Consider the following 14,747-nt stretch of genomic DNA (forward strand, 5'->3'; position numbering starts at 1 on the left):
CTTTGTTGTGATTTGGAGTTTGGTGTCAGCAGCAGATCTTGAGAGCTGCTTTCCTCCAGTTTAATTTTTGGTCTAAAATTCCTTCACAAAGTTGCCCTTTTGTGTGCAATCACCATCAATGTTGATATTTTATCAGTGTAACATTGCAGGGGCAATGCGAGCAAACTGGTTATTACACTGTAAATGGATTATGCACAAACCTAATTAGCAAGCATATAATTCATTAAAACAGAACTAATAAACTGATGCAATAACAATCATAATATCCATTTTAATGATTTTTTTAAGCGCTCTTATATTGCAATTAGACGCAAGACCAATTGTAAAGTGGGGGCTACTCATCTGATTTGTTTTTCATTATTTGCTATTACCTTACCAACTTTACAGGCAAACAAATTTCCCATTGAGTAATTGGGTGCACCACAGAGCTTTGTTAATAACTGCCTGCTACAGTACCCCACACAGACACCAACATTCTCTATAGGCTTTCATGGTAACTAGCTACTGCAGCCAACCCAGTGCCATTAGTTATCACTGCAGGATCTTGTTTTACGACCTTAATTAAAAGGTCCAGAGAGTGAAAACAGCAGTTATGTTTATTGTGGTGGCCCAAGGGGAAGGGGGTACTAAAGGGTGTACTTATTACATGGTCCATAACCAGGACAGTTTTAATAATTCTCAGATCCACGTGTTTTATCTAAACACATTCCAGGTTGGGTCTGGGGAGGAAACTGGAGGGGCCTCATCAAATGAACCTTAAAGACTTCAGTGTTCAACTACCTAATGACCCCAGCATGAGCCTCAGCTTTGTTTGGCCTTCACAGAGCCAAAGTTTTGAAGGAAAGTCAGGTCAAAATCGCATAATCTCAGATAATCTTTTCAGTCAAACAATATGAGTGAGTCTCATGTGGTGCGTAATCAGCCAAACACCAGCAAAAGCCATTTCTTCCCTAAAACATGACAGAGTTAGGCTTGTAGAAACAACTGTACGTGTATATTTGTTGGAGTCGGCTCTCAAATCCGCCAGTTGGTTTTAGTCGCTAAGAGAAATAGACAGGGGAAAAGCACAAGCACAGGCGGAACAAGTTTTTGGAAGTGTAGCAGGGATGAAAAAGCCCCAGAGTGGGGCTGTGGCACGGTGTAAAAATGAAAAGTAAACAAGATTTTCTGACAGCTAAAGAGTCTCCTGGCATCTACCAAGCTCGTGTTCTCCAGATAGACCCACTTCCAGCTACTGAGGGAAGTGTACAGGCAGCCGCAGGGCACAGCGACAGGGGCCTGCAGCGTGTGTGTGTGTGTGTGTGTGTGTGTGTGTGCGTGCGTGCAGATTTTGTGTAAAGAGGATGAAATATGGGCCAGAGTGAGCTCTACACCGAAGGCCAGTACCTGTGTGTTGATGAGGGGGGACACATTAAAAGCAGCCACAGATTCGCATTAAGAAGCACAAACACTTAGCAGCATGCTCTGTCCTGAATCATTTATAAGCAACTCAACACATACATTAAAAAAAAAAAAAGACAGAAAAGTGGGGGTGATGAGGAAAGAGAGGTACATGTTCTGCATTAGGAAAAGTCGAAATGTCAGATGACTGAGCTTCTTCTCCTACATACAGGAGTGAGTTCAGGCACGCATGTTGATCGTTGAGCTCATTGACTATTAATTTGAGCCTTGTGAATGCTAAAAATAACTTTGAGAAAACACCCTAATGATCTGATTTGGTGAATCGTGCACTCGTTTTTTCCTCACTTCTTTCTGCCGCTCTTTTTCTTATTCTTCCCCGTTCATCCCTGCGGGTTTGTTAATGAAAACTTAAGGCTCAAACAAATCCATTACTCCCCAGGGGGATTCTGTGGTGGGGCAGGCTGGGGAAAGAGAGAGCAATGCACCAGAAGCATCTTTTTTTTCCCTTGCTGTGTTTAAGCTAATGAAAGAGCTTCCTAATTACTTTGCCAGTGTTGATTTCCATGAGAAAGCCCCACTCATCAGTCACAACACCTTATTCATCAGTCTCGCCTAAAGGACGGCCCCCCTCTACTGCTTTCCTTTCTAATCTACCCTTCTTCAGTCCCTTGCTTTTCCCTCCTATTATAATAGAGTTTTCACAGTGAGAAAAATAGGGAGTAGCTGTTGCACTTGGACCATCACATTCATGACAAACCGCCGCATTATGTGAAGCTATAGGGAAGTTACATTATCATGTCAGACATAATGAGTAGTGGGACATCGTTTTAGGTTTCTGACACTACACTGAAAGTCAAACTGGAGAACTCACTTTGGGACTTAAGACCAAAGTTCATTTTAAGGACCTAACAACGCAGAGGAAAGCAGATGTTGATTTGTAAACTGTGTTGAGGTGTGCATTTGCTATTATGGTCTCACAATGATGTGGATGTGTTTGCATTAGAGGTACATTAAAGCGCAATGCATCTCATCCGTCAGGCTGCAGGGTACTTTCATCTTCTGCATGAGATGCCAAAGAACATGCCAAAAGAGTGTTAACCTCTGAACAAAATCTGTGCGTCAGGATTTCATGGACAAAGATTAGATTAGATTTTGTGTCTTCTGCTGTTGGCACATGTCCACATGTCCTGTCTCAAAGCAAAGCAACCCTTCATTCATTTGTTTGATCCAAACGTCTGCAGTGTTGGTTTTGTTGGTAGTTGGGGACAAGGCGAGCTTAATTTGCATGGACTGAGCCTTAGGGAACCCCACACATTATATTTGTCCGCTTGGATGCATATTTATAAATGTGACAAAACTGTGTCAGAGGCTGGACTAAAATGGAAGATGAAAACACGTTTTCCTCAGACTAGCAAGCCTGTATTGTGTAAATATTCAAATTCACCAACTTGTTGTAAATAAAAACAACAACACACGTTTCTGCAGGTCTGCCTGAAACGTGTCTGCCAGACTCAGAAACTGGGGAACTCCATTTTTGCTGCAAAAGGACAATGAAACTCTCCTTGAATTTTAAAATAACACAGTTTTGCAGCTGCTTTATTTGATGAATCACGTTTATTCATAAAGCAATCGCTCAATGGTGTGGGATGCTGTGATTTGTGTCCTGTTTTATGTTTACAATGAAGCAAAGCAAAGACATCTTCCACGTCTATACTCAAAACATTCAATCACATCTCAAGGTCTTTTTTCAAGGCTTGCAGAATATGAGTTGAGATTTTATCACCTGAAAACTAAGTGAGCCAACCCATGGGCTATTTGTGCAGTTGAAAACTCAGTGAAAAGGTATAAGAAAGCCTTAATATTACTGTGTCATTTCCATGATCAAGAATGAATTTTTACACCCAAGAAAAAATAGAAATTCAAATCCACTGTACACGTTTCCATGTCAACGTGGCAATGTCAGTGCATCATATTCTATGTAAAGGCAAAAGTGGAGATCCAGACTAACAAAAGCTCAGCCCTGCACTCTGCACCTGTTCATCTGCTGGCATGTGCAGTGCTTGCCATTCGTCTGAAGGTTATTTTCCCAATTGGACTCGATGAATGGCTGCAATGAGATGCAGATTGGCAGCAGCCTAAATCAGCCGATCTGCTGATGCTCGACAGCAGGCACTGCTCAGGGCCACGACATGCTGTTACATACGTACAGATGTCCACCACCAACCCCCTCCTCTCTCATCAGCATCCCGTCATGGTCTCTCTCTCCCACTGAGGGATAAGTGTCAGTGTGTTGGGATGTACAGATGCTGATCCGTCATTGTTAGAGGCCAGGCGAGAGCTGAGGGTAATAAGTCTTCTCCTGCCAGCCCCCACTCCCACGCGCATGACTTTTTTGTAGGGAGGCTCAGACCCCTTTTGTCAGGCCACAAGTGACCCCTGACCCCTTAGCCCTTCCTCCACCGGACCAAAGTTAAATCCTAACTCATACATTCTCATGAGCTGTGTGCGGCGTCACCCACACTTCCAGACAAAGACACTTGGGCGCTGCCACTGGGTCGACCCTCTGCCTTTGTTTGTCAGAGCTCTTTGTGGGAGGTAAACCTCCTGCAGAGGTCATTAGTACGCAGTGTGCTGAGATTAAGGGAGCCTCCTCCCTTAATTAAGACCAAAAGAATGAGGAGCGACACAGGGGATAAATAGACATTGGATAGAGAAAGAAAAGAGGGATGCATTGCTCAAACCATTAAAGTGTGTGGAGCAGAATACCTCTCAAGTAACTTTCTCCCAAATTATCCTGCATCCATCACCCTGTTATTGAGGCTGCCTGTAAGACACACACAATTCAGTATTATTGTATTTCCTCCCATTAGCATTAACATTTTAACAGTTTCCTGAGGAGGATCACACATAAGTAGTTTCCTCAGGGAGATCACACATTACCTTTGTCAGTAACTGAACCAAGAACATTTTTCCTTACATCTGCATTATCAAGGCAAGGGAGGGAGCAGGGGGTGTTGTTTAAAGTTTTTAAGCGTACGTTTCTTTCTTTTCTGGAAGCAAAGTAACTTTACCTCACAGTTTGAGGATACACAGGGAGTTCAAGTAGTTTGTATTCCACTGTGGCCCAGCTCACTGCTTCGAATTTAAGACATTATACAGAATGCCTCAAAAAATACTGAAGGGGGTTGGCAGTGCAGGAAATGAGCGAGAATTGAAAATGTAAAAAGATGAAAGTGGGCGACTTATCGGGATGAATATTGATGTAGATCCTATTTGGAAATCACCCAACTTCTCTACATGAAACCAGTAAAAAAGAAAAAAAAAACAATACTGACCTTCTTTTTACCTTCTCCTTTTCACTTAACGAAGTATCAGAAAAAATCATCAGTAAGATCAGTAAGACTTGGTTAAGTTCTGTGTTATTAGACACTCAGTGGTTTCTAATCAGGTTAAACGTAAAAGTCATCTGAAAACATTATTTCAGAAGTGGAGTTGGAAGATTTCTAAATGACTGTAAGAATGCAGTGTTACAGCAGTGAGAAAAGTGACGGTGCAGCTTTTTGTTTTACCACACACACTGCCCTAAAGTCATGGGCTTCATATGTAGAATTTGTGGTCTTATGAACTAAGGGTGTAGTGCTACAAAAGCATAAATATACACAATGTATTTGCACTGACACATCAATATCTATGACCACATATACATTTCAGGGGTGCTAAATGGAACTTCCTGTTAATTCTTGGCAGCACCATTCAGATATAGCAAACTGTTCACAAGTATAGGTTAAAAGTGTTTGCTATTGGGAGACCCTAAAAACCCTCCTTTCTTGGCAAACATGGCAATAGCAGGACACAAGAGAGCCGGTAGTCAGACACAGCTTGTAGTAATATAAAAGGGAGGTGGAATACATTGTATTATATGCAGAAAGAGCAATACAGAACTGGCATGTGGAGGCAGGGCAAGCTTCAGTAATTACCATTAATATGAACTCCTCTCATTTCTTTTAAAAGCAGCAAACAGAAGAAAGAAAGTGAAGACGGATGTGTCTATGAGAAAAACAAAAAGCTGATAAACAACATGTACTGCAGAGGGTGAAATGTCGCTGAAACCACTCATGGACAGCATGTAATGTTTTGAAATTATGTTAAACTCTCCACATTGTACCACTAGATAATAGCACATTTATAATACACTTGCAAAAAAAAAAAGATACATATTTTGAAACCTGTGTTGTTTACATCCATGTTTGCTGGCTGGAACTTTTCTCCTTGCCTTTTCTGGCACATTGAGTAATTTTCTGTTATGTTAGCACCAACAACAACAAGTGACATTCCTAAAATAAACCGGCTGTAGCTCCTCAACCATTCTGACTCTATGCACAAGCGGTACCTTCCCACAAAGCAAATGTTTATTCCATGAACAAAGGAACAATGGAAATCGAAAACTGAATAAATCCATGTGTGACATGAAAGTATACAATAGTCAAGTTCACCGTTTTCCAAGTGTGCCAAGTGCCTCCCATTGAAAACCAGTGTAGTACTGATCAGCTCTCAATATATAAAATATCATAGTCATCATGGACGACACCTACTGGAAAAGATAATAAAAGTTCAGTATGGAGCTCATGTATCCATCTCATCCTTCTAACTGGAGGTTACACTCTTTGTTCTTTTTCAGCCTGAGCAGCACCTAAGCTAATCAGCCCAGCAATCAGCCTGCTCTGCGTGTGTGTGTGTGTGTGTGTGTGTGTGTGTGTGTGTGTGTTCACTGCAGCATTCATTCCACTCCATTTGGCCTCCCTCCTCAACCACCATACCTCGACTGTATTTTCACATTCTGTCACTTGTTTTCTTCTCTTTCCCACTTCCTTGATTTCTTTCTTTCAGTGGCAGACTCCGCCCCTCCCGCCAACGGGCTGTTGGCTTGGCAAGGATCCTGAAGCAGTCCTGGTTTGTGTGTGTGAGGCCACCAATACGCAGACATTCACATCAGACACATGTTAAGTAAATGACCATATGTATGCACACAGAGGCCACCTCCTCACACACACATTGACTCAAGGCATAAAAGCTGGAGCTACATGCAACAACAAGGAGGCATACACACACGCATGCACACATGAAAATGTACCACATCACAGACATAACACCGTACCACATCACACACACAGGGACAGCCCCTCCTTCACTCTTCCTCTTGAAGAAATTGGTCTCATCTGGAGTCTCACAGTTGTGTCTCTCGTTCTCTCTCTCTCCTGTTTTTTCCTCTCTTTCCTCTCCGTCTCTCTGTCCTCCAACTGCATCTCGTCCTTCAAGGGGTTTCAGCCGCCAAAAAAACTTAGTAGAGCAATTTAACTTTTGCATAGATTGTCAAAGGGAAGTTCTCGTGGGTAATTTGGAAATGCATGTGCAGCATTTAGGAAACACTCCGCAAATACATACAATACAATACATCACAGAAATGTGCAGCAAATTTGTGTAATGTGTTGCATCAACTCACTCTCATTCCAACACTAAAGGCACACACACAAAGCCTTCCCATATGTGGCTAGCATGAATCCATGCTCTGATTAAGTTTACAACAACTACTCTGTAAGGTTTAGGAAAAGATCAATGACGTCTAGATTCACTCAGGATGCAAAGTCTGGTTTCCTGGATGAAAGTCGTGTGTGTGACCAACTAGTCAAGTCAACGCCAACCTCCACTCCTCTTGCGCTTTGTAAACATTATCCAGTTGCTCTGATTGCCTCATATTGACATGGGTGATGGGTTAACATTGGAGGCAGTCCAAAAACCGGCGCATCTGGTGACACTAAAGGTCACCGTCTGCATTTGGATGAGATGCAGAAGGACATGATGGAACTGTGCTTTTTGATGCCCTGGCAATGAGTCCATGTTGGCTGTGTCTCTTTTCTGTAAAGGGTTGTATGTGGGCCTGTTTGCAAAGTGTTTCCTACAAGCTGCACTTCTGCTTTCAAACTGACCAAGATGTTTTCTTAATGTGCTTGTGCGTTCTTAGGCTGCAGTGTATTAACCTTTCTCTGTCCCCATAGTTACGGTAATATATGAATTCCCTCTCACCACCATTACGCACAACAGACATTTAATAACACTCTGCTTTTAACAAAATAAATTACTGCATACTCAGCCTCTCAAATTATTTGACTTCCAAAGCCACAGCACCAAACCCATGTAATAAATCTTTTAAATATGTCTTGCTGATGGATTAAACTGTTAAACTGTAATGCTCACACCAAAAGGTTTGCTGTTTGGTGATGAATTTAACTTAATTTAAGATCAGTAACCATACAGTTCTGCTTGTGAACCCCACTCGTAAGATGTCCAAAACATGCTGGAGGTTTAGGGGAAACAGTGCAAGTTTATACGGACTGAGTAAAGGATGATGGAGAAAAGGAGGAAGAGGTAGGAGTAGCACTGACACACTACAAAAAGCTTATGGGAGGAGGCTGCCTTAGATGAATGGGTCAACAAAGTGTGAATTTGACATTAGAGACTGAAAATAGAAGTTGAAGTTGAAGTAGAAAGTAGAAATAATTAAGTAAATGCATCTCAAATATCATATTTATTTTTTGTTTAGTTTGGGAAAAATGTTTCAGTACAGTATCTAAAAGGTAAACAAGAAAAACTGAACAAGACAGGATGATGTGAGGCAACCATGAATTAATAATAATTAACCATCACATAATATTAAGCATTGTTTTATTAAGTTTGTTTTGACTTTATTCTCATATGTTAACAGTGTAACTTGTTTTTGATTAAATTATTGTCACATTGTCAATGTTTATGCAGTTCGTTATGAATGTGTTTTTAATGTGTGTCCATTTATTTTGCTGATTCCTCCTTCCTCCTTCATTGCATGAGTGATTTTAAGGTGTAGAAAAACTGAGACAAGTTTCTGGTACAGGAGCTGTTCAGATATAAGAGACTGGACTTTTGAATGTATAGTTCAGCCCATCTTCTGGATTGCAGTTCTCCCAGTGTTCCTACATGCAACATACAGCAACATATGGTTGATGGTGAGGCCGGACATTGAGATGTGGGAGCAGAAGTCAAATCTACGCCCACTATGCAACCCCCACATGCACACACACACACACACACACACAGATACAGCCATGACTTCAACTCTACCCCACAATGCGATCTATGAATGCATGGGGTCATGGAGCAGCAGAAGGGATTGTGCAAGCATGTGTGTGTGTGTGCGTGTGTGTGGAAGAGGAAAGTGGGGGAGTTGAATTTGGTGATGTGATTTACACACAAATACCACAGGTGGGACTCCAGTCTCACACTGACACTGTGTGTGTGTGTGTGTGTGGGGGGGTTGCATAGTGCATAGTGTTGCATAGTGTGACACAAAGGCAGTGTGCGTCTACCAGCTGAACACACGACTCATGGCTCTTTTAATAGTGCATGTAGACACACGTGCAAACACACAAACACACACCACATGTGTCATGGCCCATTGTACATATTCTGCGTGTATTCTCCCATGGCTGTCTGTGCTTTATGTGGCCAGTGAGTCATTAGCTGCGTGCACGCACACACACACACCTTGTCAGCCATTAAGAGCTGATATCTAGGGACCACGCCGGGTGCCATGTGGTTGCTAAGTGGATGGATTGTGGCAACAGTTCTGTGAGACAGCAGCTTTTTGGCTGTTGCCTAAAAATGTTAATAGGCTTATATTAGTTCCATTGCAGTTCACAGGGATCAAAAGGAACTTAAAAGAAAGGACATATTTCAGGAACTGCACTTCTCTGACTTCTCTGGGAAATGAGCATCACCAACAACAGTCCCCAGCTTTTTATGTACTCAGTGTGTCTTGGAATCCTTCTTGAATTTTTGCAGTGCACGATCATGCAACATATTTAGGGCCGTCAGGTTTGCACAGTCGTAACTCAATGGGAAACCCAAGTGTCCATAAAGGTGCCCTGTGGAGTTAGCTTAAAAACAAAAGTGTGAATGTGCTTCGTTCCTCATAAAACATTTGAAAAGCCAATTTTAAATGATTTTAGATCCTGCGTTCCTGCAGTAACCTTCCTTCTTGCCTGTGTTGTGACATTGCTGTATTGACGTGTTGAGTCATGTTAAACCGTTGTTAGGATTGTTTGTTGGGTCATATGCATTCTTACTGGGTCAAAAACTACAAGCATGTCAGATTTAAACACACAAGAGAAGATAACAAAGAGTTTTTATGTGAAAGCTGGGATGAGGACTGTTGGCTGTGGCCACAAAGGTTGGCCCAGCTTACCTTGAAGTTGACCAAAGCAAAACTTCTGGCAGAGCTGTTGGAGTGCATCACATGCACAAAGACACACAGCATGCAGCCCAAACTTCTCACACTGACAAAGTTCATGTGGAGATGTTTAGCAGGTAATGTTTAAGGATAAGACTTGTGTCTTCATTTGCTATCAGGAACTACACACAACGTACAGCTGAATCTAATGAGAATTCTGTTAGCTCTGCTGGTATTTGGTCATATACGATGCACTGGACAAAGTGAAAATTTGACCATGGTGATGGTGGATGAAAAGACAGAGTATCAAGAAAAGATATTACAACTAGCCATGAGGGAAATTTAAATGTCTGGACCAAAGTTCATAGTCAAAACATCTAACTGTGGACCAAAGTGCTGGACCAAACATGCTGACATCCTTGGAGCTACACAGCACATTCAGCTTTGTTCACTCAACAACATTAACACAAAATAACTTGACTATGAAATTATGGACTGAACTGCTGGATTTAAATTGGCATGGGCTATATAGTTTGCTTGTTGTTCTTATACTGCTAATTTAATTGATCTATGAACATCAGTAAGCAATCACATCACCTTTCAGAATGTGATTTTATTTTATTCCTTTTTTGCACCTTCTCAAACTTGCTACCCTGCACACTTTCCAGTCCAGTATGCCCTCATGAATCATCTGTCAGTGAAAGCAGACCTTTTCTCGCAGGACAACCAGTTTAATAGACAAAAAAGGAAAATGATTTAAGCATGATGGAGCACCAGTATTCCTGTGTATAGAATACTGTGTGTGTGTGTGTGTGTGTGTGTGTGTGTGTGTGTGTGTGTGTGTGTGTGTAAGTACATGTGGATATGAGGGATGGAGAATGTGGAGGAGGTTTTGATTGGAAATATTTATTTTGGAAACTCAAACCACATTTCTTTCTCTCTCTCTCGTTCTCTCTCTGTACCCACAACCCCACCCCCCATCCCCACCCCCACACCGTGTCCCATAACCAAAATGGGCCACTCCACAACATTTGAAACATAATACTCCCTCCACCCTCCATCCCACCCCCACCTCTCTCTTCTCCCTTTGAGGGAATTCAAAACAATGAGATCCTTTATACTCTGTCTCCCTGTCTGCCTCTCCAGACACCAGCCGACCGACCCCCACCCACCACCCATCACCCCCAAGTCCATACCTCAACTCCCCCATCAGGCCACTGCCTAAACAGCTAAAAGGTTCAGTTCCTTTAGTGAAGGAACTGGAATAATGTAAGTTAAAGTAGTCACATGAAAATTCAAAAATATTTCTTTCATTTCATTAGGTTATACCTTAATGTAACTATTATTATAACTTCTTCAACAATAGGACAACACCATTCTGTCTCACTAACTCAAGCCCCTGTGTGTCACTCATTCAGTCACCTATGCATACCTTCAAAGGTGAATCTAACACCTGTCTCTTCATTTGTTTCATCCAAACCATTTTCTCTTCCTCTCTCCCCTCTTGTAGGCTGGCACTGCGACTCGCTCGACTGCCCACATGGGGAGTTATTACAGTTAACAGTTATTAGAGTTATTACATTATTGGATTGCTGATATTATTTGCAGATGTGTGTGAAGAGCCAATAATCATCAATACATATACTCCGATTTGTGTATGTGCATACGATTTGTACATGTGCACAAATCCACAAAGTGGCTGAAAAATGAAGATAAATAGCTTTTTGACAATGACTGAGATTTAACTTTGAGTGCTGAGATAAACATTCTTGTACACACGTATGGACTGAGATACATGCAAAGTCCCCTCACACATTTGCAGATAATGTTGCTACAATATGAGTGACATATTCCTGTCAATCATATTATTTTTATGCTACTGATGAATCATTCTTGCTGATGCATTAGGGTGCAAGCAGCATTTTAGGTCACTTTCACACAGCAGTTCAGTTTTTTGGGTCCAGACTGAAGAAAACGATGTTGATGTCCTTTAATTGTGGTCCGTTTCATGTTCACGTTGATTTATTACACACGAACCGTGAGCTGTACGTCACTTAGACTGACAGAAAATTCATTTGTTTGACAGTTCTGGGGTCTGTTGTCCTGCATCAGGCAGCACTGCACTGAATTACCATGACAGACAAATCATGAAGCACTTTACTATACATCATAGCTTTTTGATCTCCTCTGCTGTTCACAGGTAATGATGCACTGTATTTCTGTTTTCTGTTTCGAAAAGACTGCAATCCCTTCTGAAATGTACACTAAAATACAAGTGCTAAACAAATGCTTAAAAGCTGTGCCTCAAATTAAGTTCAACACTGGACTAAATGCACTGATAGTACTGATGAACAGAAGCTTATAGTTGCCAGTAGTAACTAATGTTGATAATAAATAGATGCTGAAGCTGCATTATGTTTAACATTTACTTTTCTCCTGCAAATGTCAGTTGTGGCTGCTGGTTGGTAAAAGTTTCAAAAGATTCACATTTTTTTCCCTTAAAGTTTTTCTTAGTTAGATTTAAAAAGACAAGAAAGTCAGACGTATGTATGTATGCATGTGCTTTCAAACTGTGAACTGACTGACTACAGGCGGTCAACATGGAGGGAAAAGAGCAACAGGCGCCGCGCATGTGGAATCTTTCTGCGAGAGTGGCCACGCTTTGATTGGTCTCACATTTCTCTCTTTCTTTTTTCATTCTGCCTTTCATTCTCTTTCTGTCTCCCTCTTGATCTCTCCATCTTTTTCTGTACCTCTCCCATCCACACTTCCTTTCCTTTTTCATCCTGGGGAGAGTGTTCCCAGCCACAGACTTGGATTCAGACCTCAACCACACGCACACACACACACACACACACACACAGGCACACACACACATTCACACATACACAAAGGAGAGAGAGAGGTTTATTAAGTTCATGCTTTTTATGCCACATTCAGCACAAAACCACTCTTAGCCCAAGGGATCCACATGCAGCAGACATGAAAACTTGCACAAAAATAAAAGAAAAAAGCTATATAAAGGAAGAAAAAAGGGAAAACGAGGAGGAGGGCTGCAGTGGGAACGGCTCTGGCTCCTCTGACGCTCTCAAATTGCAGCCTCTCTCTCTTCCTCTCTGTTTTCAAAAAAACCACCGGAGTGCCACAGAGTTTGGGGACTGCAGCTAGTCAAATATTGGTTTTGAATGATGTAAGGAACATGCCATCATGGAGAGCCACAGCCAGCACTCAGCTCTGGAGCCCCAGTCAGAAACTCACACTGGCAACGCGTCTTCAGGCACAGAAACATGGCACTGTCTCCCACTGGCACTCGTCGGTACAGAGAGCAGGGGGAAAGAAAATCCTGCATGTGTTGACTGTGGATCCCTTAAGACAGCTCGTCTTACTCCTGCTGATCCCTTACTGTCTGGAGGCTGAGGAGAAAATATGTTTGTAAAATAGGGAATCGGTAATGTTTAAACTTAATACATCTGCAGGGGGTTGTTTTGGTTCTTCGTGAGTGACTGTGACTCTACAACTGCTCGGCCAGCTGCTGCGATTTTTGGCCTTGAAAATGCACTTTTCAGTGTGTAGTGGAGCTCCCTCCCCCTGCACTGCAGCACTAAAACACTCCCATTCCCAGTGATGTTTTGATTTAAACACACATCATCTGCTGCCAAACTGAAAAACTGTTTCTTATTGTCTCCCTTTGCCAAAAGCAATCTCCTTATTCCTAAACTGTGCATGTTATTACATAGCATATAATATATGGAGGTGGCAGTTGGAAGTCTTTTTCTTTACATGAAAGGATCATTCAAAGAAAAACATTGTGTTGCTTGTTCTACCCTTTCATTATCTAATTTATAAGACAAATGCATTTTTAAAACCTTGATGGGAAGAAGGGAAGGCTTTAGATTCGGGGACCCTAAAAGGTCATAGCAGTCAGCGGGATTTGGTAATCCAATTAAAGGCGACAATAGTAGTACAACAGTAGTGAGCAAAGAGTTTTAGACCTGATGATAGTCTGCACTCGTCTGTTGGACGGGCTTACCTTAAGACTGCTGTTCTTCTTTGTTCTTCTCTTGATAGCTTGATCGTAATACTCTGACTCTCACTAATACTGTCTCTGTGTGTGTGTGTGTGTGTGTGTGTGTGTGTCTTTTTGGACGGTTACTACTTTTTCAATGGATTTCTAGGAAAAACAAAATGAAAAAAGAAAAAATAAGATTTAATTTGAAGCCAAAATCCTCTTGATGAAACGTAATGATTTGAGCCAATAAAAAAGAGCTTACTAACACTGTGGCTTTGTTGATGCTGGGCTAGTTAAACTGAGCACATTCAAAAACCCAGAGTCATCAGTTTTGTTCCCAAAAGAAAGGAGATGAGAAAAACCTAAAAAAAAACACTAAAGCAGAGGGTTTTTCTTCATAGGACTTTCAAGACACAACATGTTCCACAGCAAACATTACAGTTCTGATGAACTGACCACAAGAGTAGCCAATAGCCTGCATGGAAATGTGGTTAATGGTCCCGGTTGGGTTTTTGTCCCATGAAGCTGCATGTGCAGACGCAGACAAGCTATCAGGTCGTCAAATACCAACCAACACACTGCTGGGAGACTGCTGACATGTGGTTAACACTGTGAAACAGTCTCAGTCGGTCAGTTTAGATAAAGACTACTGGTTTGGCTTAATGTTCAGTAACATTAATTAACTCGATTAGGTTAAAATAAGCAATGTGTGCAGTTTAGCTGAGCGGGCCATCCTCCATCCTGCCCTGCATTCCCACCAATCAACTCCACCTTCTCTGCTGACCACTTAAGACTGGACTTCACATCCCCATCTCCGCCTTGCTGATTTTGCCTGGCCTTGGACACTAGTTTTACTCCTCTGTATAGTACTTTGCAACTGAAGAATGATTAAAAATTTTACAACACTATACACAATTATGTCCATCGACAATATAAAAATATTGATTAGTGCAGCTTTAATGGAATGTTTTATATGTGAATTTAATGTTTCTTGCCTCAGTTTTATAGTTTTGACCTTAATGAATGTGTTTTACTATTGATTTCCTCTGTGTTTAAATACTTCTTTTCCTTGTGTAC

The sequence above is a fragment of the Scatophagus argus genome, chromosome 12 (assembly GCF_020382885.2).
Source record: "Scatophagus argus isolate fScaArg1 chromosome 12, fScaArg1.pri, whole genome shotgun sequence".
In the NCBI taxonomy this organism is placed as follows: domain Eukaryota; kingdom Metazoa; phylum Chordata; class Actinopteri; family Scatophagidae; genus Scatophagus; species Scatophagus argus.